Source organism: Pelodiscus sinensis, chromosome 1 (assembly GCF_049634645.1).
Source record: "Pelodiscus sinensis isolate JC-2024 chromosome 1, ASM4963464v1, whole genome shotgun sequence".
NCBI classification, from domain to species: Eukaryota; Metazoa; Chordata; order Testudines; family Trionychidae; genus Pelodiscus; species Pelodiscus sinensis.
Window position 1 is genome coordinate 291,360,795 of NC_134711.1, and position 26,494 is coordinate 291,387,288.

The 26,494-nt window shown below is 44.6% G+C and overlaps 1 protein-coding gene across 3 annotated transcripts in view; it reads left to right on the forward strand.

Annotated features, from left to right (window-relative positions):
• The window catches only part of WDFY2 (WD repeat and FYVE domain containing 2), a 112,340-nt gene that overhangs the window by 25,328 nt on the left and 60,518 nt on the right, over positions 1–26,494 (forward strand). The window contains exon 1 of one of the 3 annotated variants that reach the window (XM_075919095.1): positions 21,696–22,409. The exons of the other annotated variants lie outside the window; for them this stretch is intronic. The gene's annotated coding sequence lies outside the window, so the exon portion shown is untranslated. Of the gene's footprint in view, positions 1–21,695; positions 22,410–26,494 lie in introns of those variants that run through there. 3 annotated transcript variants of the gene reach the window in all.

Consider the following 26,494-nt stretch of genomic DNA (forward strand, 5'->3'; position numbering starts at 1 on the left):
TTGGGAAAGAGTCAACACTGGTTTTGTAAAGGGAAATCATGCTTCACCAATGTGATATAATTCTCTGAGGAAATCAACAGGCTTTTGGGCAAGAGTTTTCTAGTTGGTAGAAAGCCTTCCACAGGGTTGCATTCCAAAAACTATTAAGCAAATTTAAGCAGTTTGGGATAAGAAGGAAGGTCCTCTTGTAGATAGGTAATTGGTCAAAAAGCAGGGGGGAAAAGATAAGGAGCAAATGGTCCATTTTCACAATGCAGGGTTTCCACAAGGACTTGTACTAGGGATGTCAATGTGTAGTGAGCGGCGAGGAGTCCTGTGGCACCTTATAGACTAACTGAAGTGTAGGAGCATAAGCTTTCGTGGGCAGAGACCCACTTCGTCAGATGCATGTGATGAAGTGGGTCTTTGCCCATGAAAGCTTATGCTCCTACACTTCAGTTAGTCTATAAGGTGCCACAGGACTCCTCGCCGCTTTTGCAGATTCAGACTAACACGGCTACCCCTCTGATACTTGACACAATGTGTAGTGGAGTACATGATTAACCTATAAGACTAGCTTTATCATTTAATTTGATCAACTACGTGCATTCCCCCTCCTCCCCTTGTGCTCCTCTGGGCATGTGTACACTGGGGATTTATTTCAAAAAAACAAGGCGAGCATCCACATTACCAAGCAGTTGTTTCAAAATAATGGGCTTGTGTTTTCTCAAAGTAACTCCTGACTTGTGAAGAGATTTAAGCTTATTTCAAAATAGCTGTTTCAGGAGTTAATATTTTGAAATAACCTTGTAGTGTAGACACAGCCTCTGATATAAAGGGATCTCAAAAAAGTGAATGACAAGACACAAAAATGGGCAAATAAAATTAATTGTTGACAAGTGCAAAGTAAAGCTGAAAAACATAATCCCAACCAGTGGTTTTTTTTGGTGATAGTACTGCCTGGTACACAGTACCGGCACTTCCGGTCATAGCTGAACAACTTTTCCCCTGGAGTACCTGCACTTTTTTTTTTTTTAAACACACAGAAAGCACTGAAACCAATTATACATATAAAATGATTGGGTCTACATTAGCTGTTAGCACTTAATGATTCCAAGATCTTTCTTGTGGATTGTTCTCCAAAAATATCTGCTCAATGTGCAGAAGTAATCAAAGCTTACAGAATTCTAGGAATCATTAGGGAAGAGAGAACATAAAGCAAAATATCATGTTCCCATATAAATCCATAGTATGCCCATACCTTGAATAGTGCATGCAGTTCTGGTCATTCCATCTGAAAAAGAAATATACAGAGCTTGACAAGCGGTGGCGAGCCCCTCTTACCAGCCGCGCAGTTTGGCACACTTCGCATGCACAGACCACACTGCACATGCGCAGATCATGCTGCGGCGCCGTGCCGTCTTAAAATCTTCTCACCCCAGGAGAGTAGATTGACTAATTTGTCAAGCCCTGTGTGTGTGTGTTTGTGTATATGAAATGGAAAAAGTACAGAGATGCACAATGAAAATTATTGGGATTATGGAACATCTTTCAGGTGAGGAGAGCATAAAAAGACCAACTGATCAGCTTAGAAAAGAGGATAACTAAGAGGCAGGGTGACCATATTTCCCCATGCCAGATACGGGATACTAAGGGTAGGGGAACTGCTGGTACTTGGGGCTTCAGCCCTGTAGCGCAAGGAGGGAGGGGGCAGTGTTCGGGACTTCAGCCCTGCAGTGGAGGTGGGGGGGAGGAAGCCACTGGGGTTCAGGGGGAGGGGAGGAGCCACTGGTGCTCAGGGCTCTAGCCCCATGGTGTGGGGAGGAGGGAGCTGCTGGTGCTCGGGGCTTCAGTGACTGAAGCTGGGAGTGCTGATGGCTCCTCCCACCCCCTGCTCAGGAGAAATACGGGACAATGTGTCCATTTAAAAAACAAAAACAAGACACCAGGAACAGCCCTTAAGTACGGGACTGTCCTGGTAAAAACAGGACGGATGGTCACCCTATTAAGAGGGGATATGATAAAGATCTATAACATCACAAATGGCTTGGAGAAAGTGAATAAGGAAGAGTTACTTGCCCCTTCACTACACTAGAAGCAGAGGTTTCCCAATGAAATTAATAGGCAACAGGTTTAAATCAAATGAAAGGGGGGGGGGGAAGGTGTCTAAACTTTTTGGGGGTCAGGGGCTGTTGAAAAATGTCGGGGGAAGGGGACTCCACACAAGTGGGAAGTAAAAAAATCCAGCCAAATAAATCTTCACTGATGCGGCCCCTGACTGGTGAAAGACACTTCCTACATACCGCTTCACATATCAGGCTAGAAAATTGTGTGTACTTCAGCCCCGTGGTGGGATGGAGCACTAGCACAGGCTCTCCGATGTTGGGTGGAGCTCTGAGCCTCAGGGGCCAGATCCAGGCAAACCGGGGGGCTGCATCCGGCCCCCAGGTCTTAGGTTCCCCTCCCCTGAAATAAAAGGAAGTATTTCTTCTCCCAGTGCACAATCAAGCTGTGGAACTCCTTGTTGGTGGGTGATGTTAAGGCCAAAAATATAACTGGATTAAAAAATGATGTTAGATAAAATCAAAGGGAAAATTTGTTTGTGAGTTTCTATGGCTTTGAAATGAGGTGTTATGGGGGGAAAATGTAACAAGAGGCTGAGCATCTCTGTAGGACAGGATAACAGCCTATTTATCTGCCTCTAACCTTACAGTAGGAGGATAGGTCCATTAATAGGTATTAACCAAGATGATCATGAAGACAGAACCATGCACCAGGTATCTGGAAATCTCTGCCTGCCAGAAGCTAGAACTGGATAGATCACTCAATAATTGCCCTATTCTCTTCATTGAAGGAGAGATGGACCATTGGTCTGACCCAATATGGCCATTCCTATGCTCTTAAATCTGTAGATTAGATTAGTAAAACAAGCCAAGATAACTGGGATTTTATTTTGAGGGAGTTCTATGGCCTCCTTTATACAGCAGCTCAGACTAGTTTATCACAAGTGTCTCCTTCTGGACTTTAAAAATGAAAGTAACGTAAAACTTGCCAGCCAAATAGCATAATTAATTTTATTGGGTTTTTTTTTATGTGCCTTTGTAATTGCCATGTAATATTAAACATGCAAGCACAACTTGTTCTGATAGTCAAGTGGTGATGTCTGCATTTCGCAAGTAGTTGGTTCTCACTAAAGTCCTCAAAGAAACTGCTCCTTGCAGGTTGAAAGAGAGAGTTGGCCATCCATCTCCAGTGAACTGAAACTTCAGATCTTTGAGAATTAAAAAAAAAAATTGGAGGCTGTTTATTCATCTCCTCTTCAACGAAACTCCAAACGGAAAGGTGGACAAATGAGACGGAAATACAACACTGAGAAGCTTTAATAAGGTATAATGGATTCACCATGACCTTAAACCCTTGTCTAATCATAAAGTATCTCTTACATGCAACATATCAGGTAGAAAAAACAACCACTGCAGAACTAGCTATTGCTACATAGTTGGTTGATTTGATGGGGGAATAACATCTGGTTTCCAGTCAAAGGAATGTTTCCTAGAGACCATCACAATATTCTAATATACCACCAGGTGGTTAGAACACTTGAAATAACTTCCTACTATGGTATGTGAGGAAAGGTTAATTTTGTATTTGTCTACAATTGCATGTTAAACTTGGATTTTTTCCTATTTATCAGGTCTGGGGAAAGTCTGATAGGTAGTGCAGGTTTTATTATAATGCTGGTGCATAATCACTTCTGTTGCATTTCTATTTTTCTTGTGATTGTGGTGTGTTTTTGTTTTTCTGGACACCTCCAGTACATGAATTCTGGGGTTTCCATTTTATCTATAATTAGTGAAACTTCTCTTCTGCTGGTAAATTCTGGGCCTTTCTTTTGTCCCAATCAGAGGCTAAGATAATGTAAATTAATCAAATCTAGAGATGATTGAGGAGGTGTAGAAAGACCTAATCAAGGTAGGTTAATGGACAACACTTCAGCAGATTAAACTCAGGAAAGTAATGCATACTGGAGGGGGGAAAGTTGATTTGCTCATATACCTTCCAGAATTCTAAATAACTTCCATCAACTTGGAAAAGGAATTATGGGCTCATCATTGTGGAGCTGTGATCACAATAAGAAAACAATCTTAAAATGAATAAGCAATAGAGTGGAGAATAAAATACAAATATTACATAAAGAAATGTTTACCCTCCCATGGCGTACTGTGTTCCGTATGGATCAAGCCATTTCTGAAAGGATACTGAAGAATGAGAGGGGTGTCAGGAACATAAAATGAGAATCACTAGTGGCATGGGAAAGACTTTCCAATGAAGAGAGATTGGAAAGATTGGGATTGTGTACAAATTAGAGGAGAGAGAGTTGAGAATGGAAGTGATATAAACATGTACAAAATAGTGAATTGTGTAGAGAAGGTGGTTGGGGAAGCTTTTGTTCTCCCTATGTCATAGCCTTCTTTTAATTGTTCTTGATAATGGGCTTTTTCACATAGCAGTGAATGCCATGGTATTGTGGGATTTTGTTTAGGGGAAGAATGTAACTAGATTCAAAGAGGGATTTGACACGTACAAAAAGAAAATCCAGAATTGTGGTAAATTGTTTTGTATGAGAGAGATAACTTAAGATCTGAAGTTTGAGTTTTTCCTATTAGGATTGAGGAGACTTCCCCCCCCCCCCACCCGGGGTGGGAGGTGGAGAGGAGCAAGAAAATTCCTCACATGCCTGCTAATGATGAGGAAGTAAACTAGATGAGTCATGGGTCTGCCTTTCGGTCATCTCAATTGAACTAATTCTGGGCTCAGGTTTCATTTCTCTTACTGCCACGTGAGTGGTGGCAGGACTGCAGTGTAGTGGTGGCAGGGCTTCAGTGAAGTTTTTGTTGAAGCGCTAGCTGCTCAGAGAATGCTTTGGTTTGAGCCATCTTTTGCTGTTTTATTTAAAGGAGCTTTGTTATTTGGTCTGCGACCTTCAGAGAGGATGCTGGTTGCTCCCCAGCCTGACTCAGCCTCTTTACCAGGGCACAATTGCTACTTGCCTCAAGTGAATGGGATTTTTCTGAGCCTTTCCGATGTGTTTTGTTTCCTTTAGGGAGAGGGGTTAGTACAAGAGCAGTGGAGGTTTGTTAATCATCTGTTAAGCACAGATGATGAAGACAAGGCTGAGTCATGTCAAATCAATCTCCTTGAAATGAAAGTCAGCAGTAAAGCCAAAGGAATCCTTTCTACTCCAGCTTATTCATTGCTCACATTGAATGGCCAAGTTGAGTGACTAGATATGGGACTGTCCACGAGAAAGCCCTGGTGCCCTAGTTAAGGAGACAAGCACTTTTAACTAGAAGAACGGAGACTTAAAGAGTGTGGTGCGGCTACCGAACAGTCAAATGTGTTAAGCAACTGGCAACGAATACATCCTAAGTTGATCTCATACTTTTTTTTTGTACTAAGGTGCTGTGCCTCTTGCTCGCTATGCTCACCAACCCCCCCGCCCCCCCAGGCATCCCTGGCTCTCCAACCAGCTGCTGGAGAGGGCCAGGCCAAGGCGTGGCAACCCTGGTTTATCCTCTGCCCCTCAAGGGCCAGCTCTTTCCCGTTCCCCAACCTGGCTGGCAGGTCTGAGGCCATGCCAGCCCCGACTCTACCCTCACCCTCTCCCCCACACCTCAGCCACACCAGCCCTGGCCGTCTTCTCACTCTCCACCGCCGCTGAGGAGGACTGAGGCCGTGCCAGCCAGAATCCCCCCCCCCCCCCCATTTGCTGGGGAGTTGGGGTCGGGGAAGGAGGGAGAACCAGGCTGAGGCCTCGTCAAACCCTGCGCTCTTCCCCTCCCCCCCCGAAGGGCAAAGGGGGCTGAGGCCTTGCCAGCCCTGGATTTCCCCCAAGCACCAAGAAGGAGGGAGGCTGCTATTTGGCAGCCCCAACTCCCTAGCACTAGGGAAAGGGGAGGGTGGGAGGAGGCAGGTGGGTCACAGAGTGACCTGATGACCTGACTCTGTTGTCCCTCAGGAACAAATAAATGGAGAGGGAAAGAGCTTTGCAATAGTTTCAGTGAGGCTTCTATATTTTCCATATCAAAGTTCTAGAAAACTGGAAGGTTACAAAATGGTAGTCTATCCTGAAAAGACATTGTGAGGCTGCACCCCCATAATATAATTTGAATATCAATATGCATAACTCAAAGATGCTCTAGTCCAAAATAGGGCATCTGACCTAGCATTCAAGAGCTTGTAATCCCCTGAATGTGTATATTCTGTATGCATGTATCATGTTTTATTTTAAGTTTGAAATGTATAGTATAAATCTATTCATCAATCTAGGTGAGCTAGTGAAAACTATTGGTGGAACTTAAGGAACTTGATGGCCTGTGGCTCCAGACAATAGTCTTGTTTTTCATGTAAGCCTGAACTATGCATGGTCCTACAAAGACATGTGACTATGCCACCTGGTGTTGGACTCCATCCTGAATTTTGTACTTTTCCACAGGGGTGGGGAGAATTGAACAAAGGATTCCTGCCCTGGAGAATTTCTATATAAGGGACTGGAAGCAAATGATTGTTTTCAGCTGGCTTGACAGACTGCTCCCAACCTTGGCAGAATATGTGAGAAGACCTAGGAACAAAAGAACTCTAATGACAAGGGTGGGGATGAGCTACTGGAGCCAGATCAGAAAACAGCTCTGGCTTGAAAAAGTTAGGGTGTGCTTTGTTTTCTTTTAGCTGACTAAGTTACTTTGATCTGTCTGTTATCACTTCCAACCACTTAATTCCTACTTCTTTATACATAATAAAGTCACTCTTGTTTATATTAAAACCAGCGTATACAACTGTTACCTGGAAGAGGAACAATAGCTGTGCATATTTTTCTTTCATTGGTAAAGGGGGTGAGCTTCAGGAACTTCCTTTGTGTAACTTTTTCATAGGATGGATTTATCTGGATTTTGATCCTCTTGGAGTTGTGTGCAGGGTGCTGTGTCAAGTCCCATTGACTGAGCCTTCTACAAGCTGAGCTGTTCTCAGTGTCTCTTGTGGGCTGTAACTATAATTTTGTGCTTTGCTGGGGAAAATCGGAGCTTCTGGCTCAGCAGGACAGGGTGGTGGAGCACCCCAGAGAGCAGGTAAATGGGCTCAGTGGTATGATCAGCCCGTCAAGTGACATTCTCAAGGGGATCTCTGTGAACCAAACCATCACAGACATGTACGCTGCCAGCCATAATCTTAAACTGGGTTGTAACTATCATTTATAATATTCCCAAACAGGTGTGGATGGTGCACAGCATAATCTACAAACACTAAAATGAAAGAAAACCATTTCAGGGTTCTCTTATTAGCATAATAAGTGTTTGCAAGACTTTTGTGGAAGAAGAGTAGATGGCCTTCAGAAGTATAAAAAATTTCTTTTTTCACACAGCTGTTTATGTAAGAGTCCAACCCCAACAAAGCCCTCGTATAACATCTTTGAGTATCCTTCTCTAGTGTCTAACTGTATTAAGAGATGCAATTCTATTTTTCCTGAACCTACAAAACAATCAGAAGATATAGATCACTAGCAAATTTACATGGCGTTGCTTGGTCTTTAACTCAATTTTGTTGCCCAAAAAATAAAGGAACATGTACATGCTTTATTTAAATGATTTATATTTTTTTAAAGTGTTATTTTATTAAACTAGTTTTAATAGAAAAAGATTGTTTAAAATGTATCTGTTGAATTTTTTAGTACTCTTTTAAAAAAATGGGAATTCCATCAAGTGTATTTCAAAAAACAGAGAAATTTGGAGTATTGCTCCATTAACTCTTCTCTGTAAGGTTTATTGAGAAGCAAACCTATTTCAGGTTCGTCCTATTTTTCTGGCTCAGTCTCTTTCAACATTTGCTCAGCTATGTCAATGTTGATTTGATTATTCTTTTTTTTTTCCTGTTTGGTTTTATGAGAAGCAATCCCATTCCAGGAATTTCCCACGTTCCTGGCACAACCAAACGCTTAACTTGCTTTAAGTTCGGATAAGAGGAAATGGCATACCAAATTTGGTGATCCTAGCTCTTACTGTGCAGGAGGAATTATTGATCACAGATAAACAGACAAACTTTCCAAAATATATAGTAGATTAGTTATAGTAATATATTGCATTAAATACTCTATATTCTTTGGTATCTAAAGCAAGAGAAGTAAACTGTTTATCTTTTTAATATAAGTGAATAGATTAACAGACTGTTATCCTGTCCTACAGAGGTATTTAGTCTCTTCGCATTTTTTTTCTTATAACCCCTCTTTTCAAAGCTGTGGAAATACACAAACCATTTTTGCTTTGATTTAAAAAAAAAAAAAAATCTTTGTAACTTGTGTATACATAGATGTTTACTTACCACATATAATTTCAGAATTTTACAAAACATGCATGTTCCTCATTTTTGTTTTGCATTGCAAGACCTTATAAAGACGGTGATCCTTTCTAAAATACTCATCACTCTAAGCTATTCAAAAATATTCATAATAAAGTAGATGCCAGATTTAACATAAGAGTCCCTTCATCAGCCACTTTCAAGAAGTCGTGTGAGATGGTGTAATACTCTGTATAATAACTCTTAGCTATGATATTGCAAATCTTTTGTGCTCATGAACAGAGAGTAGGGACTGAGAAGGGATGTTTCCCATGGTTGTAGCCCAGTGAGTGAGTGTGTAATGTGATTCCTAGTGTTCTGAGAGGAAAATCTAGAAAACTGTGGGATCTGAAGCAGTGTTCCCTCTAAGCTGTGGGGCAGCAGAGTGTCACAGGTGATGAATCAGCCCCGCCCAGTCAGAGGCTAAGGGCAAACTGCTGACTGACTGGGCAGAGCTGATTAATCACCTGTGAAGTTGTGCTGCTGCACTGATCTGAAGGTACATTTGCCTTTGAGATCCAATCTCTTATGCGATGCAAACGTTAACGGGTGATGGTTACCAGGTAACGGTTAACCATTACCCAAAGCTGCCCATGGCCTGCTGCAGACAGAGGGCTGCTCCAGCTCTCCCCCCCCCCCCCCGGGGCTGCTGGCTCTACCCCCTGAGCTCCCATGCATGGGGTTGGAGCAGCTAACTGGTTAACGTATTAAATGGGATTTTATAAGTTTCTTAGTTTCCTTAACTTGCTAACTTTGTGCCTCTGCTCCCACATCTCTTCCAGCATGGTGTGTATCTTCATCATTGTGTCTAAACCAAAAATTGGCTTAAAAGCCAGCTCCTGGGGAGCCGGCTGCTGCCCTGCGTAGCTACCTCTGCATCAGAGGCAGCCATACGGGACAGAAGGTGGCTCCTCAGGAGCAGGACAGCAGGTGGGAGCTGGGTTAGAAGCTTTCTGCTAGTGCACACTGACTCCCTCAGATACAGAGGTAGCAGTGCGGGGCGGCAGCTGGTTCCCCGGGAGTGGGACTGCAGGCAGGAGCTGGCTCCATGTGTGCACTGATTGCAGGCCCCACTCCCAGGGAGCTGGCTATGCTGTGCGTTGTGCAGTCTAAGCTTTATACTGCAGAGCCCACAGTGTGTAAGCGCTAAGATATTTAATGATTACACGGTTACCTAATTAGCTGCTTTTTAACGCCCATAGTACAGACCAGTCTTTGACTTCCCAGTTGTCACATCCTAGAAATTATAATAGAGACTTCCAGACCATTGATTGTGATAGCCTGACTAGCACAGGTATAACTTCAATCTCAGAATAAGTACATCTGATAGTAACTAGCATTTGCCTTTCCATCTTAAAATATTGGCCTCCATCTGGCATGTCTTTTCATTACATAAGAACAGTCATATTGGGTCAGACCAAAGGTCCATCTAGCCCAGTATCCTGTCTTCTGACTATGGCCAATGCCAGGTGCCTCAGAGGGAATGAACAGAACAGGTAAACAAGTGAATCCATCCTGTCAACCATTCCCAGGTTCTGATGACCAGAGGCAAGGGACATCATCCCTGCTTATCCTGGCTAATAGCCATTGATGGATCTACCCTCCATGAACTTATCTAGCTCTTTTTAATATCATGATATAGTCTAATAAGCAAAGGGAGGTTATAGGGTATGATGTGACTAGCTATAACACAGCATTGGTCATGACCAGAAGACAAGACTCCTATTTGTGAAGCATTCCAGGCACATAACTTGACTTGGTGGATCTTTATAATGACACAATCTCTAGAGCATCTTCTAGCTGAGAAATAAGTGAGGGGGCAGTTGCACACTGTCATGGAGTCTAAAATTGTGTACATCTTAATACCAATATATTTAATTTTCCTTCCATTCCCCACTTTGCTACACAGTATCAGAACTGGTCAAGTGCAATCAGTTCTCTGCCACTGTTTCTCCTTCTCCCCCCACCTGCATAATAATGAGTTGAGCTGGAAATCTCAAACCTAGCACAAATAATAGTAGTAGGAAAAATATGGACAACTTTCTCTTCTTGCAAAAGTTAACAGTTACAATGAAATATTATATAGTTCTTAAAAAAAAAAAAAAAAAAAAAAGTGTTTGACCCATGCTGTCTTTGATCAGAGGCTGCTTTTTGAATGTATCTGGATGATATGTGGTGATCTCTAGCCTTGATAGGCAGTGTCTGGTTGCCAATGTAATAGACAAAGAACAATGATCATGATTTACATTTCTCATTTAAATAAAAATTTTTGGCACCAGTTGATTGTTTCAGTGGAGAAACTTGAGTGGAAAAATCAATATTTCATCCTTTTTTGTCTAGCCAGAAGCACATTGTTTAATAAATAACTGAATTGAGGGAGCGTGTCTCTTGTGTTTGCTGGACAAGTAAAAATAGTATTTTGTGATAAGCTGTACTGCAGAACGCAGAATACAGTGGTCAATAATGTTTGTTTGGGATATTCTATAGTCATTTTAAGGAAATTGAGCTTGGAAAAACAACTTGTTGTGAATCCTTTTGTACCCTTCCTGTTTCCTAGAAATGTGATAAAGAAGATAAATACAGACGCCTCACTGAAACTATTGCAAAGCTTTGCACTTTTAACTAAAAAACAAAGTATGAAGGAGATACAGGATGTATTTTGTTGCTAGCCACTTAACACTTTTGATTGCCTCCTTTTGAAGGCAAAACTAACTTTACCACAGCCTTCCTGTTTTGGAATGTGTTTAGCACATGGAATACCAGGGTAATATGCTGTGAATACTTCAGCATCTGAAACTTTTTGTGGCCACCACTTTGCAGGGCTTTACAAGTAGTGGCTCAAAATCTAGACCTCACTCTTGTGCTCTAAGGTAGGTTAACAAGAAAAACTTAAAGTAATGAATAGTTTACCAGCACTTTAGAGATTTAAAAAAACATGAAGATGGTATTATGAGCTCTCATGGGCACAACCCACTTCTTCAGATGAATGGAGTTACGAAAGGTCCAGTTTCTAAATAAATAGCTTATTTATTTTTCTAAATGAATAGGTTAACAATTTATTTTGTCTGCTCTCCAGATTAGGACATGGATGCAGGTGTTTTATAATGTGCTTCAGATTCTATGGGAGGGACTGTATTACAGCCTGATTAAAAAATTGGAAGTTCCCAACTATTGATTCTGTGTCTAAGTAACAAGTGTACCAGACATGCACTTCAAATAGAAGTCCTCCTTTTTGTTCTAGTGATCATCCCAGAAAATCTTCTTCTGTTCTGCATCCCCAGAAAAATAACCAGAGAAACTGAGATTGTTCTATGCAATTTAAAAACTGTCATAGCTGTTGTGGAGGAATGTGCAATTTTTCTGAGCTGTTGTATAACATACATTGTGGGTCAAGTCACTATTTTTGTGTGTTGGCCGCTTTTACTATGGATGTTTGTTTCAAAAGCTGTTTCTTTTCTACATAAAGATTTATTACTTAAATATAGGAATGTCTATTTTTTTTAAATTAATACAGGGAGGAGATGGCCATGCTTGGCAGTAGAAAATTATCAAACTTCCTGGTTCTAGATACTGAAACTTTTCCAAGTCTTGTTTGGCTGTTGTGCAATCTGCAGTTACATTTTAGTGTACAGCAGCATAAATTGGATGAGAAAATATCTTACACAGCAAGACTTGAGTTAGAGTGTTGTGTAAGCTGAATGTGAACTTGCAGCTGCTTCAAAAATAGAATTTGAGCACAACAAAAAATGACAGAACAGCATGTTGCTTTTACAGTGTCTGCTTGGTGAATGTCCTGTTTACATTTAGAATGTTTGTATTAGTAAAACTAATATGAAAACTTCAAATTATATGAAGTAGTTCAACATGACTTAAAAACTAGAATTCTCAGTCCTCATCTTAAGAGTGGACAAAGTAACTTGTTAACCTACCTTAGAGCACAAGTGTGAGGTCTAGATTTTGAGCTGCTACACGTAAAGCCCTGCAAAGTGGTAGCCACAAAGTGTCAGATGCTGAAGTATTTACAGCATATTATTTTTCACATTATTCACAGCATATTTAGTATGTGATATTCCATGTGCTAAACACATTCCAAAACAGGAATGCTGTGGTAAAGTTAGTAAAACTCACTGTCCATACAGCATTGACATTCATCCCTCCCACCACACCATGCCCAATTTAAAATAGATTAAGCAGAATAAAAATGAAGGAAGTAGCAAAGTGCCTACTGTGCAAACAGAATTAATCTCCTTGACCTTAGTCTCAGAGGGGTAGCTGTGTTAGTCTGTAACTTTAAAAACAAGTAGTCCTGGGGCACCTTAGACTAATAATATATGGATAGTATCATGAGCTTTTGTAGGCAAAACCCACTTCTTCAGATGAGCAGATGACCTTAGTTCAAGGATGGGCAAAGATACAGACTAGGAGCTGGATACAGCCTGCCAAGCCTTTCAGTCCACCCTACTGGATCCACAGACAGGGAGCAGCCCCAGGCCTCAGAGCGGCTGGCTGTTCCATCTGTGTCTCTGCACTGGGGGGGCTGAGGGAGAAGCATTGCACGCTGCAAACTGCCTCCTTCACCCAAACTCCATCTCCGTCCCCATAACATCCCCGGTACCTCAGTCCCCTACCCCAAGCTCCCTTCTGCACCCAACTGCTGTCCCAGATCCTCCAACCATAGAAAAGAGTGACCCTTGACCACTTACCAAAATCTTGGAGTGGTCCCCCCAGCAAAAATTATTGCCCACTCCTGTCTTAGTCTGTGTAACTTGACATATTGGGTCCCATCCCCTTTTGTTTCTCCTTCTGTTAAATCATGTTGGTCAGTGACTTCAGTTGGGGCTACTTATGTGTAAAACAAAGTGTGTGTGTATATGTGGCAGACTTGGAGGGCCTTGGTTAAAATCCTTAGGGCAAAGAGACTATCTTCTTATTCTTGAGGCGCTAATCATGCTTCTGATACATAAGTTGCTAGCTCCAGCTATTAAAATTTTTGACTGCTTTTGATAAAACACATTTACACAAGAGCTTCCATTTTTATCCAGGTTTCTTTTTTTTCTTTCTGTGCCACTGGAAGGCACAGCCTAAGACCAGTGTCCAACATTGTAGCTGCTAGCCACGTGACTATTTGGCTGGTTGAGTGTGGCTAATTTCCTATAGCAGTAGCCACTAAAGTAGCTACTGCTTCAGAGCTGATTGGACACCACAGGCCTAAGACAAAGACGGTGCCATTGTCCTTAGCTGACTCACCAGCAATCTCAGGCCTTTTTGCTGCCAGCTGGATCTACAGGATATGTTGCAGGAGAAAGGGTCATCTCCTAAACAAAAAAACACTTGCTGGAATGCGACAGTCAAGCTTTCTGAGGCTGACCGTCTCCTGTACAAACTGCTTCTGGAGAGTGATGTTTCAGGAACAGCTATGCAGGTTCTATCCATCTGAAGTTCCACACTCTAATAATTAATATTAGAGACACCCGTGTTTGAAGGGGTACGCTGACCAGAAAAAGACAGAGGCAACTGTTGTCCTTAACGTTAATTTCCTTTATGAAATAGACTTTTTAGGACCAAAGCCAGACCTATGTCTAGCACACCACCACAGAAGACCACTTACTGTGCTGATCCAGGTTATTTTAGAACCACACAAACTGCTGATACAACATTGTTATTTTCCTCACGTATGCCCTCTGTTCCAGTCTCCCTTCTTGTCTCCTTCCACAAACGGTGAACCACAGCCAGTGGCAGCTGTGAGGTTCCGTGCTATGGATGCTTTAGATCAGCGTTTCCCAAACTATGGTCTGCAGCCCGATACCAGGCCTCAGAAAAAAAATGCCGGGCCTCAGTGTGCCTGGTGGCTGCCGGCCTTTAGGCCGATTCGACCCATTCAGTCGAATTGAGCCCCACGCCCCTGAACCCGGAAGTGCCGGCGAGTTAAGAGCTGGGGCCCTGCTCCACCACTATGTGGAGCTGGGTCTCTCCCCGGCTGTGCCTGGAACGAGCCCGGGACTCCCCCTCCCCTGAGCGTTCCCCTCGGCCCCGGACATCCCTGCCGCGTGCAGCTCCTCCTCGCCGCCCGCCGCCCGTGCGCGGCATTGCATGTGGGCGGGGAGAACGCCCGGGCGTGACATGACGTCACGGCCCAGGGTTTTGAAACCCGCGGGAGGCACGTTGCAGGGCCTGGCGGGCTTCGGGTTTGGCCTCCGGGGCCTGAGTGCGGACTCCAGCCCTGCAATGTGGAAGAAGGTAGGGAACCGACTCGTGTGGCGGCGGAGGCGGGGGGAGGGAGGGAAAGGCACCAAGGGACAGGGGTGCAGGAGAGAGAGACAAATGCCAGGGGGCCAAGTGCAGACCATGAGGAAAAGGGCAGGAGGGGAGGTGTCAGTGGGAGGGGGGACAGGGTGATGCTAGGAGAGGAGAGGGGGAAGGGCATTGGGAGCTGGAGTGGGAGGTGCTGGGAAAAGGCTTGAAAGAAGGGGTGGGCATGAGGAAGGTCAGGATGGAGCAAATTGTGTGTGAGGGCACAGAGGGGCAGGAGGGGAATGGGGCAGAGACTGGTGAGGGGGTGGGTATTAGGGAAAAAGAGGGCAACGGGAGTGTCAAAGTCAGACAGGACTCACAGATTTGTCAGACCGCTCTGTTTATTAGCAAAGCTCTGCTAAATGCACCCAGAAAATGTGAGCACCATACAAGGTTCAAACCCCTTGATTTATACAGTCAAAAGAAAGCCTAGTTAACAGGATTAAAAAGAGGGGCAAAACTTCACATGATTAGTGTGAGACTAGTCAAGTATCTTCATTTCAACATCAAGCACACAGCAATCTCCTGTCCATGTCTCCCTGGTTATCTCAATTGCTTTCTGCCTAACACCTAATGTCTTTTTCCTGTTAACTCAGGCCCACCTGGCTAGCACGCTGATCTGCATACCTACAATCAACATTAACATACTTTTCTTCTTCCTCTTAAAAGACCAACAGTATTCCTTCAACTTATTCAATTATTAAAGCACAATTCATCTTTCTCTTACAGTATAATTCTACTTTCACAGGACGCACCAGGAGGGTGCAGGGCTAAGGGAAGGTGCAGGTGCCAGGGGATTCTGGGGTGAGGAGGAGGGGAGAGCTGGCCACCGGAAGCAGAACTGGACGGGGGAATCAGGGGGTGTGAGGTTGGGGGCAGGGAGCTGGCCGTGGAAGATGTGGGCAGGATGGGAGAAGCGGCCGCTGGAAGCAGGGCTGGACGCAGGCAGCGGGGCTGGCCAAGGGAGATTGAGAGGAGAAGCGGGGGAGAACTGGCTGCCCGGGAGGGGGTTGGGGAAAGTGGGGCTGGCCAGAGACGCAGCAAGGGGAGCAGGGGAGAGGAATGAATCGGCCTGCAGGGAGTGGAACTGACCCGACCCCGTTCCCCCTCTCCCCCTACCCACAAAGCACGAGTTAGTCCGGCACAGGGATTCTACTCCCCCCCCCCCCCCCCCCACGCCCCTTGAGTAGTTGCGAACTATCTAGCTGGTAGACACACTCATGCAGCCTGAGCACATTTACCAGCCAGGCAGTTCGAAACTACAAACTGATACATCTAGTGATAATACAACTTACCTAATGAGAAAATACCAGACATGTTATATGTCTGGTATTTTCTCAGTTTGTTTTTCATGTGTTTATATTTTTGGGCTGCAAAAAGCAGAACTGGAAAAAAAAAAAAAAAAAGGATTCCAATTAAAGTAAAAAGTTTGGGAAACCCTGGTCTAACCAGCTTTCTGTCTGTCTTACAGCCCATTTATCCAATCCATATTCCTTAACTTGCTGGCAAGAATATTGTGGGTGACCATATCAAAAGCTTTGCTTAAAGCTGGCACTGGGAGATTTGGGACGACCAGAAACAACTTATTTGAATATTCATCATTTGATTAATGAATATGCAAATTAGCATTACTAGTCCTACAAAAGTTCGTGAATGGATTTACTGGTCCCTGTGTCAAAAAGTTTGGGAACCCCTGCTTTAGATAAAGTAGCATGGGCCCATCATCGGCTTATGCACGCAGACCTGCAGCCCATTTTTAGAAATACTGTGCTACAGCATTGTTCCCTCTAACTTGTGTTAAAATAGACTAGGTCTCATGCATCAAGGAATGCACTCTACTTGACTTCTGTGTACTCTAATGCGTTGGCATTTCAGATGTTCTGAAAGGATTGCTTATGAACAAAAATGTTATTTTTTTTCCTCAAGAGAGATCAATGATAGTGGGTTTCCTTCGGAAAAGGCTGTTTCTCTAGCTGAGAAACAGCACCTAACATTGAAATTGACATTCAGCAACAAACTTTTCCTTCTGTAATAGGGAACTTCACAGATTAGGGATGTATGTGAGTAGTCAGCTAAGCGATATGCCTAAGCTTATCACAGTGTTTCCCAATTTTATTTGGCTGAGGAACCCTTTTCAGAATTTCAAGGAACCCCTAAGTTTGTCAAGACAAAAAAATCCAAAAAAAAAGGGGGGGGGGACCCACCAATGCATGAAAATCACATTCCTTCCCCAAGACCCCACCCCACTCCCCTTCCTTGAGGCCTCATCCGCTCTGTTCCCCTCCTCTCCATCACTTGCCATCCCCGGCCTTATACACTCTCATTTGGTTGAGACAGGAGGTGTGGGGTGGGAATGAGGGATTTGGGTGTGGGAAGGGGTGAGAAGTACAAGCTCTGGGAGGGAATTTGGATGCAGGAAAAGGGGATGTTGGCTCAGGGAGGGGGCTCCAGGCTCGGGAGTGTTGGGTTCAGGTGGAAGGTTGGGGTGCTGAGCAAGCCATGGGCTTGTGGATGTGAGGGTGCAGGAGTTTGTGCTGGTTATGTGAGGGACTCAGGAAGAAGGTTGCGTATGACTGGCTCAGGACACAGATTTGCAGAGTGTGGATGGTGCAGGAGTGTTGTGGCAGAAGACTGAGGATGTGGGGATACAGGAGTTTGGGAATGTAAGAGGCTCAGGACAGGGGGTTCCAGTGTATGATGGGCTCAGATTTGGGGTCAGGTGGTGCAGGAGTGTTATGATGCTGCAGTGAGATGGGGGTTTGGCCCCAATTGGGGGCTTGTTGGCCAGGCTTCATTTTTAAATAAAATATGTCAAACTCAAAAGGTTTTAGCATTGTCTTCATTTATGAGAGGGGTAAGGAACCTGTTTTGAGTCAAAGGTCACTGACCCACAGGAGAGTCAGTTTGGGTCACACATGTGAGATGCAAAAAAAACCCCTCCAAAAACCCCCAAGCCTCAGTAATGTGGTCCCAAATGTGCTGGTGGAGTCAGGAGACAGAGTGAAAGTGGGTGCTGGGGCTGGAGAGAGAGTGCTGCTGGATGGAAGGATGCTGGCTCAGGTGGCGGGGTGCTGGAGTCAGGGACATGGTCCTGCTGGACACTAGGGTGACTGGCAGGATGCTGGGACAAAGAACAGGGTGCTGCTGGGTGCTAGCGTGGATGGCAGGGTACTAGGGCCAGGGTGGTGCTGAGTCCTGGGGTGTGAGGCAGGGTGCTGGGGCCAGGGACAGGGTGGTGCTAGGGTGGATGGAAGGGCTGCCAAGGAGCGGGATAAGGATGGGGTGCAGGATCTGGGAAGGAGGTGGGGGGCGGAAGGGGGCAAGGTCTGGGTGGGAGGTAGAGTGCAGAAGCAGGCTTGATGTAGGGTGTCTGGCCAGGGGGAGGGAGCAGGAGCAGATTGGAGGTAGGGTGTCTGGCTACGAGGGAGGGTGCAAGGAGGGGACTTGGGTAGGAGTTGGACCTCCCTGATCTGGCACCCTCTGGACTTGACTGGTCCCAGAAGAGGGATTTTTGGACCAGGGGAGGTCATTTCAGGGCTCCTGGTTCCTCCCCCGCCCCTTCACTAGGCTTCTTTGCACCTCTATCCCCTCCAAGCCAACTGAGCTGCCCACCCCTGCTGATTCCCTGCACCTCCCCCCAAACCATCCCCCACAATCCAAGGGAGTGCAGCACCAGTTCTCTGCAGCCCCTCACAGCCCAGCTGAGCTGCCCGTCTGTTCTGTATGCCCTCCTGCATCCACCTCATCCCAGCTGAGCCCTGCACTGGTTCCCTGCATGCCTCCCCCACAGCACAGCTAAGCCCCGTTTCCCTGCACCTCCTCTAAGCCCCGCAAAACTGCTGAGCCAAGCGCTGATTCCCTGTCCGTCCCTCCCCCTTGAGTCTAGCCCCGGTTCCCGGCATCTCCCTCCTCCTGCAGCCAAACTAAGCCGCACGCGCACACACCCTCAGCTCACCTCCCCAGACCTCCCCACTCTGCAACCCAGCTGAGCTCAAGTTCCCTGCACCTTCCCCCTCACCATGCAGACATGCTGAGCCACTGCTGATTGCCTGCTCCTGCCTCCCTCTCTCCCTTTCTTTGGCTGTGTCTACACTGGCGTGATCTTGCACCAAAGCGGCCGCTCTTGCGCATAAACTTGCTTCCTATCTACATTGGCCGTGTGTTCTTGTGCAAGTACACTGACGTTTTCATGTATGAAATCAGGGCTTCTTGCGCAAGAACTAGGATGCTCCCGCTCAGGAATAAGCCCTTTTGCACAACTGTTCTTGCGCAAGAGTCCAGTGTGGACAGGCAACCTGAATTTCTTGCGCAAGAAACTCCTATGGCTAAAATGGCCATCAGAGCCATCTTGCGCAAGAGAGCATCCACACTGCCATAGATGCTCTTGTGAAAAAGCACAGCTCGCACATGACAATATGGACGTGTTCTTGCACAAGAACTCTTGCGCAAGATGATCTTGCACAAGAAACGGCCAGTGTAGACATAGCCTAAGAGTTTCCTCGCATGAGGAAAATGAATTTTGTGTTGTGCACCAGTACTGAGTTTATGGGGCTTGTTTGGATCTGCCACTGTGGCACCCAAGTTATTAATAAATATTTTTAAACCTTTACCTTTTCTCTGCTGCCATGTTTCCTCCCCTTGTTCCATCAGCTCCCCTGGTGTCTGCTGCCTCCCAACTCCTCACTCTCCTCTGCTGTCCTGACTCCTGCCTTTATCACTGTCCTCAGCCCTCCTGCAACCTGCCCCCCCTACATCAGCCCTTCTCTCCCCCCTGTGCCCACTCCTCCAGTAGCCCCACTCTAATCATGTGAGCTACCCCTCCTCGTCCCCTCTTCTAACACCTCCCTCTACACACCTGCCCTGCCTCTCTCCTCTGGTGCTGGTCCCTCCCCTGCCAGGTGTCTGCCCTTCTGCTTAACCCCCAGAATCCCTTGGCACCTGCACCTTCCCTTACCCCTGCACCCTCCTGGTGCCTCCCCCTTCCCTCACTGTTCCAACCCCCTTTGCCCTCTTTCTCCCTGATGCTCACCACCCTCTGCCCCCGTTCCCCTCATGCCCCTCTGTGCCCTCACATATGACTTGCTCCATCCCTGCCTTCCTCATGCCCACCCCTTCTTTCAAGCCTTCTCCCAGCACCTCTCCCTCCCCCCTCAAATCCCCAATACCCTTACCCTCTCCCCTTCCAGCATTACCCTGTCCCCCTCCCACTGACACCTCCCCTCCTGCCTTTTTCCTCATTGTCTGCATTTGACCCCCTGGCATTTGTCTCTTCTCTACCCTGTCCTTTTGGTGTCTTCCCCTCTCCCCTCCCCCTCTGCACAAGCCCCTTCCTCTCCCAGCCCTTTCCCTTCCCCTACCTTCTGCCTTCCACTTTGCGGGGCTGGAGTCTGCGCTCCGGACCCGCAACTCAGCCGCGCGGCGCAATGCAGCATCCAGCAGTTTTAAAATCCTGGGCCGTGACATTACATCAAGCCCTGGGGTCTCCCCGCCTACCGGTTTGAGCATGCCACGCAGAGCAGCAGCAGCGAGCAAGGGGGAGCTCAGTGAAGGTTGCGCATGGCAGGGACAGGATGGGGCTGAGGCCAGGGGAGAGACGCGCTGGGGCCCGGGTAGGAGGATGCACGGGGAGCCATGGCCCGCTCCAGTTTCAAATATTGGTGGAGCATGGACGCCACGAGCCCATACAACTCGCTGGCCATGCCTCTGCTGGCTAGCCAGTTCTCTCTCTCTTTCAGAGGGGGCAGGGGAGTGCTGGCTACTCACGGAACCCCTAGTTTTGCTTTGCAGAACCCCAGGGTTTCCCGGAGCACCAATTGGGAGACACTGGATTATCAGGTAGTTGAGTCAACTACTCATATTTCCCCTCCCCAAGGGGGAAACAGGAGTTGGTGCTGGGGGAATCTGGCTTAGGTCAGTTCCCCCCAGCATTGTCCTTGCATTGCTGGGTGTGGGGGTAGGAGAGGCTGGCCACGAACAGAGGCTGCTCTGGCATCAGCCCCTGTTCGTAGCCGACCACAGACAGGGGCTGTTATGACAGCTGCTCCTGTTCACAGGCTGCTGCCAGAGTAGCTCCTGTCTACATGGGATCCTAGCTCCCTGGTGGAACCAACCATCTGTGGACAAGCAAGCCCGGCTCATTCCCGACTCACACCAGGTCCGGGATCTATCCCTGCTGCTACTCTGCAGTTTACATGTATCAGGAACCCCAGCTCTTACTATATTCAAACTGCAGACCTGTGGGGGAGAGAGGGGGAGGAGGGGTAACTCCAGAGGCTTCCTCCCTTATCAACTAATCCATGTAGTTGATAGCTAATTGTGTAGCTGACAGAGATTGTTTACTGGCTTCTTAACATCCCTATTACAAATCTGATGCAGTGGTAATTAATCAAACACATTCCTCTTTCAGCATGTGAATGATTCTTGGTGTAGAGCTATTTCCTGGCTCATTCTTTTTCTCTGAATTCTTCCTACTCTCCTATCCAGCCCTTCCTCATGTTTATCATCAGGTGTTAGTCTGCCTTCTCTTTCCTAATCTCAGTAGTCTTTTAGCAACTGCTTTGTCCATATTGATTTTTTTAATGTAATAAACTTTGTGACAATTTTGTGATCTAGGAAGGCATTCTCTGGGACAGAGAATCTGAAAGATATTTGATGGTTTCTAGAATTTCCATATGATTCCTGCATTTAGGAATGGTAACAAGTTTCTCAAAGAAACAGCTCTCTGGAGCACTGTTAAAGGATAAGAAGCTTTTTACTTAAGGCTTAAAATCTCCTCCAAAGATGGCAAAAATCCAACCAAAGACTTGTTGGGATTAGGGGGGAGATTTGAATGGATAGACTACAATCAATTGCAGTCAGTTTGTCACTACAACAGTTTAACAAAAGGGAAAAAATGACACGCACTGCAGTTGACAGAATAAGCAATTTTGTAAAGTTTAGATATCCTTTATATTTACAAAGCTGTCTTGCAACAAAATAGCTTGTGGGGTGGCTGTGTTTAAGTTTGTTTAGTTACAAACTTAAACAACAATGGTCCTTTAGTACCTTATAGAGACTGTACAAAAAGTAGATAGATAATATCACGCGCTTTCATCGCCTGAATAAGTGGGTTGTGCCCACAAAAGCTCATGATACTATCTATATATTTTTTTGGTTAGTCTGTAAGGTGCTACAGGACCAGTGTTGTGTTTTAAGGGTGTTTTTTGCAATAAAATAGGAGCTCTGATATTCCTGCAGCTGTTTGAGGAAATATTTCAAGTCTCATCTCCACAGAACTTTAGTCATCAATCCATTGGTAGAGGGCAAGTAGGGGTTACTCATAATTACGTAGTGACTGGAAGTGGTGGTGGGTGGCTCTGTGGTTTAGAACCTTTGTGGGTTGTTTACCTACCTACAATATAGAATCCTGGGTAGTTGCCCTCATACTCCTTTTCCTCATTCCTCTGTTTTCTCCTAGTTTTAAACTGCAGTATAAACTTTCTAGGGCAGATGCTGTGTTAATAAAACATCCAGCACAATGGGATTTTTAATACTGACAGGAGCCTGTGGGTGCTACTAAAATTTAGAAGTTGCATATTTGAATGTGAGGACCAATAACCCTCGAACAGAAATATATGTACATTAATTACTTATATTTATTCCTCAGTGAGTCCCCTCCCTGTTGTTGGGTTAAATCTTTGCAGAAGCCACTGAAACACTTCAGTCCATATTTCTCAGGAGAGAGGGTTGAGATTCATATAATTCTTTTATGGGTAATTTTTTTTCTCAAATTTTTCCATTTTAGTTGCTAAAATATTTGATGAAACAAGAATTTCTCTAATCCATTTATGCAATATCCTTTTTCTAGGGAGGATACTGTAAGTAAAGCAGATAGAACATTACTTTCTGCTGCAGGAGCCTGACAGATATTATTGCAGTCATCCATAATACTTTCCCCAGTGGTTTCTTTGAAACTTTTGCCAACATAAGATGAGTGTATAAAGAATGGCTGACAAGTTTATCGTGTGTGTGTGTATAAATATATATTTTTTTAAAGGAGGATTCACACATTTATCTCCTGGTAAACCTATGACTAGCAATGTTCAATACCTTCTGTCCAAAAAGCTGAAATAGAAGGCATAGGAAGAGTGATCAAACTTTGCAGAGTGTTTTGAGTGTTAAGTTTAAAAAAAAAAACTTATTATTTATTATGTGGAATTGGTCTGAAGTGAATGAAATGAACTCTTCCTTGGCTTGTGGATCATGAACAAATTTGGCAAGACATAGGCCCTCTTTTAGAAAGTGTTATACATAGTTAGCAATAATAAAACTTGGTAAGCTCTTATCTACCATGTAGTTACAGAATCTGACTCTGTAGCAATGCATTCCGAGCACTAATATCTGTAAATTTCCTGATACTGATATCTAAGATAAATAGAGTTGGTTACAGCGAAATTCTGATTGACATATAGAAAACAAAAATTTTCTGTGCAAGAGCATCTAGAAAATCATAGAATAGTAGGATTGGAAGGGACCTTGAGAGGTCACTGAGTCCAGTCCCCTGCCCTCATGGCAGAACCAAATACTGTCTACTAGACCATCTCTGATAGACATTTATCTAACCTACTCACACATTTGAGAATAGTATTTCCCATTTTGCTGGATCTTGAGGATAACTCAGTCACCTATAGGCGGGGCTTTGCATATCTGAGGATGGATACACAGCCTGCTTACCTACCTACCATTCATTGAACTGGCAAGATCTTGCAGGTCAAAATAGAGATGCCCTGATAAAGATAACTAAAGAATTTTGCTTTTTGCCTGTTTGCGCCAGGTTCCAGACATTGCTTTTAGTCCCTTAAATTTACAACCCCCCCCCCCCCCCCACAAATTAGGATCTAACACAGGGGTGGGCAATGATTTTTTGATGGTGGGGCTGACTCCAAGATTTTGGTAAATGGTCCAGGGCTATGCTCTACTCTGGAAGCGGTGTGGGGTATGGGACAGAAGTTGGATGCAGAATGGAGCTTGGAGTAGAGGACTGAAGTGCAGGGTATGGGTTCAGGAAAGGATTCTGGCCTCGGGAGGAGCACAGGAGGGTGTGCAGGATCTGAGAGTTGTGAATGGAGATGCAGAGGGTTTGGGTAGTAACCTGGGGCAGGGAGTTGTGGTGCAGGAAGGGGTGGGGTGCCAAAGGCAGGATCAAGCCAGAGGCACTTACTAGGCAGCTCCTAGCCAGCAGCCCAGGAGGACCCTCAGGCAGGCTCTGTCTCAGCAGCCCAAGGCTCAACACAGCTGGCTGTTCCATGTGGCTCTCTGTATCACACACCAAGGAGGCAAGGGAGAGGCTTTGTTGGTTTCTGGCCAATAGGATCTGAGAGATTGTGGTGGGGATGGGGGAGTAGTTCACGAAGCCGCCTCCACCCCCAGCAAGTAGTGCAGAGAGTCACGTGGAACAGCCAACTGCTTTGAGCAGTGTCGAGCTACTACATGCCAAAGGGTCCTGGTGGGGTGCACCATGGATTAAAAAGCGTGATTAGCTGAATCTTGCCCACCCCAATCTAACATCTGGGAAAAGTGTTTTTGTCAATGGTCCAAAAGTATTAAGTGTAGCTTATTGAGTAACATTATGTAGTAGTTTGTCAAACAGAATAGTTGGACTTGCATGCATGAACACACACACTCCTTGAAGAAACTAGAAGTAGAAGAAGAAAGTAGAAACTGGAACAATTTTGTATTTAAAAAGTGGCAATAAAATAAAGAAGTAATAAGATTATGTACTAAAGGGATACAGAAAGTGCAGTGTCACTCCTTGGGTGGCATAATTGTTCACTTTATGCAGTTTTTCTGTCTCTAGACTGTACAAAGATCTGTTGTGAAAGAACGAGAGAAGTGTCCATTGATTCATGGAGCACGCCCAGAAAAAAGTTTAAGTTGCTTAACTGGGCACAAAATATGACTTCTCTTTCAAAGGGACAGTTCATTTCCATGGTAATGTGACTTGCATTGTAGAGCAGCTGAAGAATGGATTTTCATGTGGGTGGGTGCTGTGTTACACTTCAGTAACTAAGCTACCAGAAGAGATACTCTATGCTTTATTACCATAATAAATCCATTTAAACTACTTTTATTTGTACTTCGCTTATGAGGTTTTAAAAATTCTGGGTTGAATTTCTGGCCAACCATATTGTACCAAGAGATGTAGAAAAATGTGCAGAATGTAGGCTGAAAAAGAGTCACTGTACAGAGGATAGTTGGCTTCTTCCATGCCCTTAAGTTCCTGATGTTAAATGTTTATTCTGCTTCCTGAATTTTGTAAGCAAATTAAATGTCTATGGAAAGATTAAGGGCCCTGCTCAATTTCTGTTCTATTCAGAAATGGCCAGCATCACTATAAATAAAAATAATGTGAATAAACCATCTAATAGAGATGGTTATTACCGAAGTTCTTAATAAGGATCCTGGACTCTTCAGGACTGTATTCATCAAAAAAAATGTAGCCTTTCAGGAAAGTAATGCAGCCTTGAAGATGTGAGAGTTCATTGCATTGTTTTCTGATGGTCTCAGATGGACTGAGTGCGTTCTTCGGTTCAAAGGATATTAAACTATAAACAAGGATTTATCATTATTCAGTAGGTCTCTAAAAACTAATATAATTATTTTCACAATACAAACTTAAGATGTAAAGAAAAAATAAGATTAAATGTGAACTTAGTTTTCTGCTGCCTGATTTGATGCTGGAGGTTGAGAGAGGAAGTTTGGAGCACACCATTCAAATAATCCATCTATTCTAATAATCTAGTACTGTATATTCTAAAATTTTCTATAGAACTTTCCATTTTAAAATCTTCGTGGAATAGAGTATGACAGTCTTCAGCTAGGGTAGCAGTGCTAACAATGGTAATTCTGGATATTTTGGGGACTAGCCAAAAAATTAAAATATTTTGGGAGATGATAAACTCAAAGAAAATTAGGTTAAAAAATTCATCTGAACATAGCCACCTAGTTGCTGGCAGTTAATGAATTTGCAGATGAGGTATTTTTTGGCAGGTTTAGTCTAGACTGCTGCTTGTCTTTCTATTGCTGCAGGCTGGTAAAGGCTTTGTTCCCATACTGTGGTAATAGTACAGCAAAGTGTGTGATGTTCTGGTTGCAAAGAAGCATACAACATTGGAAATTTAACAACAATAGGCCATACTAGTATGATGCAGGGATTGGCTGATTGAATGGATTACAGTGTTGCAGGTCAGATTTTGTGAGGAGATCATGGATTATTTTGCAGGACCCAGAAACAGATAGTTTACTGGCCTTCTGGGAAAGAAGTCTGGAGAATCAAAATTGGAAGTTCTTGGGTCTGGGAGTAGTTTAGCAGCTTAAATGCTATATTACAAAAACTCTGCACCTCAGAGCTAACATTACTACTAAGATCAGTGTTAAGTGAAGACTGAAGACTACTGTTAGTCTGGGTTGTGATGCTGGTCTGTTTGCTGCCTTTGTTTAAAGTCTTCTCTGCTCTGTAGAGGAGGGGAAAGGAAAAACAACAGCATTCACTGCCTGTTTGTGTTTTACATTCACCTTGTTCAGAAGAGGGGAAACCACTGCATCTCTGAGCTCACTTGGAAGCTTTGCTTTAACTCTCTCCTGGAGAAAAGTAAAAAGTTGGTTTGTTAAATAAGAGAGAGCAGTATGCTTAAAGGGCAGAAGTACTTGTGACAGCGGAACAGGTTTGCTTCCCAACTCCAAAGGACAGGGGGATTTTGGAGTTCGCTCACCTCAGTACCGAGAGAGTGCTAGGGGATCACCCTGGGTATGTCTACCCAGAGAAGATCAAAGCTGCTGCTGTCCGTCTTCTAGGGTT